This window comes from Geospiza fortis, unplaced genomic scaffold (genome assembly GCF_000277835.1).
Source record: "Geospiza fortis unplaced genomic scaffold, GeoFor_1.0 scaffold40, whole genome shotgun sequence".
NCBI lineage: Eukaryota > Metazoa > Chordata > Aves > Passeriformes > Thraupidae > Geospiza > Geospiza fortis.
The window spans coordinates 22,439,314-22,446,728 of NW_005054297.1; positions in this window are offsets into that span (position 1 = coordinate 22,439,314).

The window sequence follows — 7,415 nt, forward strand, 5'->3', positions numbered from 1 at the left end:
GGGGGGAGCTCAGGGGCTCCCCTTGGTCCTGCCCGCGGGAGATTTCCCTTCGCCCGGCCGTCTCCCCCATCCAAAGGGAGACAGACAGAAAGAGGAAAAAAGTGTTGGGAGAAGCCCAGGGACTGGGGCGCAGGGCTGAGCGGCGCCGAGAGCTGTCCCGCTGCGGGGAGGGGGTCAGACTTCGCCGTGCTCCTGGGCAGGAGCGGGAGCGGAACGCTCCTGCAGCACCAGGGGCAGACGGGCAAGGAAACAGGAAAAGTGCAAACAAACCTGATGAAAAGACACTGCACTTTTGGAGTTTTTCTTTTTAAATGAGGTGCCTTGGCTTCTCTGCACAGAAGCCAAAGGATCAAACAGGGTCCCCAAAACTAGTTATATTTATTTGTGGATAAAGCTGAGACTTTGTCAAGCCAACCTAATATGATAATTGACTGGAAAAAAAATCTCAAGCCTTTTTGGTGTCTCACCTACAACCACAAGTTTTCTCCCTGCGCTTATAATCAATGCCCAATAATTCCCCTAATGTAGAGAAAAATTAATACGATCAAACCCTTTCCTTAGAACTGTGAATTTATTCACAGTGCGCTTGTTTGAAGAATTTAGCTCTTTAACTTGAGAGAGTGCATAATACCAAAGGATGCTCCGGACACATGCTTTTGTGTAAACACATGCAAATCAATCTTACCCCTTCTGTTAATCCCTCATTCACCCACAGTAATACCAACTGTGATTAACACCTCCAATTTTCTATCTCTTAGTGATCGCCACATAAAAATCTACTGATGATCTGCAGTTTGCAGCTTTCAGTGTTACTACCACATGCAGAGCAACTCTCAAACATTTCTTTTCTCAAATGTGACCTTTCAGGTACTTCTTTCCCTGGTATCAAGGGGAGCCTTTCCCCACCAGTCCCAAACTTTTTTGCAAGAATTCAGCCTCTTCTGAAGTCAGCCTCTTCCTGGACGCTGCTTCCAGGATAATTTCCATAAAAAACATCAGGCTGGTAACTCCAAAGACAGTACAAGTCTGTTCTAATCATCTGTTTCAGTAAAGAAAAAAAAAAGCAGTCTGTTAAAGGATCCTGAAACTAAATGTACAAATATTCACCTCTCTAACAAATATCAGTACTTTTTCTGATGCCTCCCTTGTGCGTTGTGGATGCAGTTGGAAGTGTCTTTCACAACTGGTGTGGAATATTCTTGATGTGCAGGTGCTTATCTGGGCTGAAAAGGGTGTGTTTAGTGTCCTCAGTGCTATCTAGAGCCATGCATACACTGCAAATCAGATGGTGCCACATTGCAGAAAAGCAATGGCCTCTCTGCTTACTCTGGGCCATTACAACTGTGTCTGAAGAAGCCCTTCAGAAAAAGAACTATCACCTTCACCTACTGTCATAATTTCCTATCATCTTAATTTTCCAGCTACCAGAAATAGTATTTTGAAAATGCATTTTTCATGTAGAAATATGAAGCTGATAAGATAATAATTAAAGAAGGTAATTTAATATTAAAATAGATGTCCCCCCTCTCATGAGATGTGTAACCAAAAATATTTAAGGCGACTGTTTAAAAAAAAATAAAATATTCTTCTTACTCAATTTCTCATGTTCCCACTTTTAAAATGAAAGCATGGATTTAATTTTTAGTTAATTTATAAGGCTTTGTTATGGAAATGTTATCAGACTGTTTGATGCACAGACAGCTATAGCCTACAAGAGATCCCTTTGGTGACTTCCAGTCCTCCCCAGGGAGCACAGCAGCAGTTTTTCAGTAGTTAGCAACATTAATCAGTAGTCTACATCCCACAGTTTAAAGCAGTGAATAGGTAAGGTAAACACATATAAATCCTCGTGTCTTAGAGAGAAGCCTTGCATTAGTCTGTCATATGAAAGGGCAAGAAAAAGAAGGGAAGAGGTGAAGAAGGCCTTTTGAGGCTCTATTGTCAATATGGAAAGTTTCCACACTAGTCCTAGCACTAGGTGAGAGAGTGGCTGAAGCACTGGCTGCTGTGGGTCAGAATTAGCTCTTTGTGCAACTGAAAAGGGCAAGGTCAACAGAACATTCTCAGCAGAAATTTTTATGCCTAAGAAGAAGTCAAGAGAGAAGCGGCTACTTGTAGGTAATTGTAGTGTCAGTCTGGCTATCCAAAATCCTTATGCTTTCCTCCTATTTTTCTGCGAGGCCAATCAGATTTGCCTTAGGTCCCTGTCAATGGCCCCAGGTGGTCCCTTACTGCTCTGTGTGTGCAATGACAAATCTGGGCACGAGACACTGCAGGAGGTTTCCTGAAAGGTCAGGGGTAGGTTTTACTGCTGATTTCTCAAGGTAATCTGATCTGCTGCCTCACCTTCTAAGTTGGAACCATTGTGATTTCTCTTCTTGCATCTGCACTACTGAAATACACAGAGAAAGAGGGATTTGAGAATTATCATGAAAGCCATTTTAATGGCTGGACACTCATTGTTCTCATCTCCCTGAAGTCAGAAAACGTCTTGATTTGATACAGCACTACTACCTAGATACTGGAGGGCTGATTCCTAAAATGGTTACATAGGAATTTGCAAAATAAAAAGGCACAGCCCTGCCCTCCAAGTTTACACTGGCCAGAGGGTTGTGTTTTATCATCTAACTTCATCCCCACTCTTGGCACTTGCTTTCTGCTCTGAGGGGCAGGCACTGACATTTCTTCACCAAACTGAGACCCCAGCTCATTGCCTGATGTTATGGTGCTGACAGACCCAGGGGCAGCTACTTTGTGTTGCAGCATGCAAACTGGGAAAAGCAGAGCAAAAGTGAGGCTGTGTGTGCCAGACAAGGACTGAGGTGCTCTGTGAGTGTGGAGCTGTGTGAATGCTGGCAGCACCAGCAGCAGCTGGACAAGCAATTGTGGCCCTACTTTTGGAAAGAAAAGGCAGAGTGCCAGATGGCAGCCAACCAGAAGAACTGAGATCTAAACAAAAATCTTAAACAAAACAACAAAACAAAACCAAACCATATATAGGCAAGAAGCCTCTTGGAGTAACACAGATTTCGTTAAGAGGTATTAAAAAAAAGAAGTTGCCTGTGGTGTCTCTTGCTTTTCCAAAGAGCACATTTTACCAGATACCTGCAAGAAAAATACCATAAAACATTACCTAGCTTATTCAGAAAGTCACTAAGAGGAAAAAAAACCAGCTTTCTTCAAGGGGAGTTTGATGTGCTGTTTAGCCTGCTCTGTCATTTTTCTTGTCTCTCTTCATAATCTCTATGCAACCCAGAAACAGCCAGTAAAAAAGAGAGACCCTCTGCTTGTTTAATTACTTCCTGAAAATTTGACAACTACTACTTCGGTCTCATTGGATAATCTACTTTTAAATTACCTAGTCTTTCAAAGACAGCATAATTTGAGTACATTTACTTCCCTAGCTATACATCATGCCTATCAAAATTAAATGCTTCCAACATACCAATGCAGTGTTTTAACATTTCACTTCTGTAATACATTTAACAGTAAATTTACCTTTTTAACAGATTTTCATACCTTTAGCAGTAAAGCACAACTAGAAGGGAATTTTTTTTTTCTGATGACAAAGTAAAATTATATAAAAAATTATAGCGGTTTACAAAATGCAAAACTTGGTGTCAAATTTTATGGTAATAAAAGGTTTTTCTTTATTCCTTCTTAAGACTAAACTATTTTATTAGTACAACTAATTTCTGAACAAAATATGAATTCAGGCGAAACTCACCAAGCTCGCATTTTTGCTCTACATATAATCAGAATTATAAATGTTATCTCAAAAGAATCCATGTGATTTCCCTCTGAAATTTTTTAAGACTGAAGTGTTCAACGTTCTCCTTTAGCAGGCTATTCAACTGCCATTTTAACTGGTGAATATGCAGTTTTTTAGAAACTTCTGTTTTTCTGTGATCTGTATGATTATTTCTACTTCTTTATCAGAAAACCAAAAATGATCTTAACAACACGCATTGATGATCCCCAAAATACGCAATGAGCACGTATTTGGGGTGCAGGCTCTGCAGGCTCTGTGTGTTTCCTAAAGCTGAAAGCCTACCCCACACAGTCCTAGGATTCCTCCTGTAGAGAAACGGGAAGTGAAAAGCAGTCACAAAAACAGACCTCTCTCCCAGATATTAGCATCAATCCATTAGAGGATTGAGCATTCCTCTCTCGGGAAACACTGAATTTGAGGTTGTTTTTTTCTTTTCTTTTGTTTGTCTGTAGTGACATGTGTCAATAAGCCCTATTTTTAAACAAGAGCAGTTTTAATTGCAGGAGTGCATGCAGATCTCGTGGTGGATCCTCTTGGTATAGGCACCACATGTGTGGGTATGCATGCAAGCCAGAAGACTGCCTACAGCACATGTGCAGGTCAATCCAACATGAGCAAAACCAAAAGCAAAGGAGGTAAAGAAACAGCACGTAAAAAAAAGGAAAAAGAAAGAACCCCCCCTTGCTTCTAAATCATCACAAAGACTGCAATATCCTGTTATCTGTTGTAGTAAATTCATATACAAAAATAAAGAAACAAATGTTGCCCTTCTGTGAAGGGAGATAATAAAATTTTCCTTTTTGATTCTTCAAAAAGGAAAAAAAAATCCAAACAGAGAAGAGAAGAAATACATTGTTTTAAGCTATACTCAAGAAAAGCACAGACTGACTGACATAACATTTAAGCAGCCCAAGCCTCTTGATATTGTCTGTTGAAGTTGTCTTATGAAGTAAACACTATAGACATGAGATGAAAGGCAAGTAAAAGCCACTGTATATCTGGTTGCCACTAACCTGTTTCTAAACCATGCCACCGACCTAGTGAAGATAAGATTTCTGTGCTGATCCCAATTTATTTTTCCCTACTACAGAGCTAAAAGGGACTAAAAAACCAAATGAATATACTTTTTTGTAGAATCCATAACAAATGCATTTTATCTAAAAGAAAGATTACTGCTCACCAAGGATTAGTCTTGATTTAAAATATCTATCCTGATTGCCTCCTTAATTCTGTTATTATGGTTACATAATTGTAATTAGATAGATATAAGATAGGCAAAAATGTCAAGTTATAACATTAAATGATGATAACACAGCAACATCACTTCAGACACCAATATTTATTAGTTTAATGTCAAGGAATTAAAATCAGCTATCTACCTGTTTCTACAATTCTGGTTTCTGATTTCGTTGATCTACCAGCTCAAGTTCCCTCCTCTCTCATACTCTAAACATATTTACATGTTCAGGAAATATTGAAAAATTACAAATCTTATAAAAACTCATGAAACCTTCACTGAAATACCATATAAAATAAGAAATAGTATGCACAAATACTTCCTCTATTCCAGGATCACAGCAAAATGTGCAAAGTGATATGCAAGAAAATTTTTAGGCATGATTTACAGAACTCACAAGAATAATCTTTGGAAACAGGAATATTTGGAAAGAATGACAGTAATCAACCATGAATAGATTAAGAAACTTTAAAAGTTGGGGCTGCTGAACAAAATCATTAGACATACATGGCTGTGGTTGAACTCTCATGATCTTATTTAGCCCCCAATTGAAGTCTGGCCAACAGCTCCCAGTAACGTTAGTGGAAAGAGTCCTGCACATTTGAAAACTGCAACACTTATTGAACTGCCTAGCTAAGGTGTTTGGTTAGGCAGAGGGCACATTGAAGGCAGGGAGTAGCCCTCCAAATCCTAACATTTGCACACATGATTTCAGTGTAGTTGGTCTGCTCCTGCGCATAGCTGATGCTATTTTTTCTGTGCATAGCACAGTAACAGTTTTTATTCTTATATGTTATTCAATGGCACATACAGATTGGCTCTGCTTCCAAACATTTTATTATTTTTGTTTTATTCTAACATCTTGATCAACCTAAGTTAATACATTAAAAACCACAAACAAAAGCATAATTGTTTATTTGAATGTCGTGGATTTTGATTGTAGTTAGTTGATTTTGCATAACCGCTGTCAAACTTAGAAAATAAACTTCAAATTTCTGTGAAGACAAAAATTATGCTTTTCATTTATTTAAAAAAGTATTTTACTTACTATCCCAAGTTTGCATATTATTTAAGGTCAGAACAGTCACAATAGAATTAAATCACTCTTTTGAATGAAGCCATACTCATCCAGTGATTTATAAAAATGGATTTGATCTTAAAAATCAATCATTATAAATGAAAGAATTCCAGGCACCATCCCACCTGGAATTAATATCTAATTAAGTCCTACAATCTCTAAAGGAAAAAATAAAACTTCTTAGTGACCTATGCACTGTACTTGGCATTTTCAACTTTTCTTATATAGAAGCTCTTATATGGTAACTGTCACTCAATATCTATACTTTGCTTCAGTATCAACTTTCAAATTCATGTTACACTGGATATTCCTTTAAAATAATAGCTAGCCATTCCTAAACTTCTGGTCCATCTTAAAAAGCTTGTACTAATTTTTTTTTCTGATTTTCTTGTAGAAATTTGATCCAGAAATTCTTATAAAAACCTGAAAAGATAAGTTGTTCTGATAAGTGGTTTAGATTATAAATAAATAAAAGTATAAGAAGTGGATATTTCCTTTCTTTTTTTTTGGTATGATCTTGATATTTTTCTTGAAGTGTGAGGATGCCATTTGCTATCCTCTCCTTAAACCACATTTCTCTAATGGGGCATTGCAGGGCTGCTGCCAACAGCCATGCTCCCAACATAAAAACAATTCTCCATTTGAAATCAGTCCTTGTTTTGTGCACACTCCCCAGGGCAAGATCCAGGTGTGAAGCCTCGCTTTAGTGAAATACATTTCCCAATTATCATGACAGAGTCAGCATTTTGTAAAGAAAGTATATTTGTAAGAGATATAAAGTCCCTCTAGAGGTAGAGTGCCATGAAAGTAGAAACAACTCAGTTACTGTAGTCAGACAAGCATTTCTTTATTCTTAGAAAAATAAAATAAAATAACTTTATATGTAAATGTAATAAGCTTTGTCCAATATGGAGTGATTCTTTGACAATCTGCAATAAAAAGCCCATCAGGCGAGGTTCCTCTTCCCCTAAGGAATTTCTTTTTACTTATTTATTTTTGACTTTGAAAAAGGGTAGGAATTATTTTTTAAACAACTGGCTGCAGATTAAAATTAACACTGTGCATTTCAATTATTATCAATTCATCAGGGAGCCAAAAGAATTGGTATCGTTTTAATTAAAACATTTTTATCAGATAACCTAAGCCTCTAAGGCCATATATTTGATTTTAATTTAAAAAAATTCTGCTTGTGATCATTGTTCAGAATTAATATACCAAATAAAATATGGGAAGAAAGGAGGTAAAAGGAGGTTATATAGTGTTACCTGATAAAAGGAGACAGTAATATTTAAAATGAGGTAAGTGTTACACCGATTTATGATGTATTT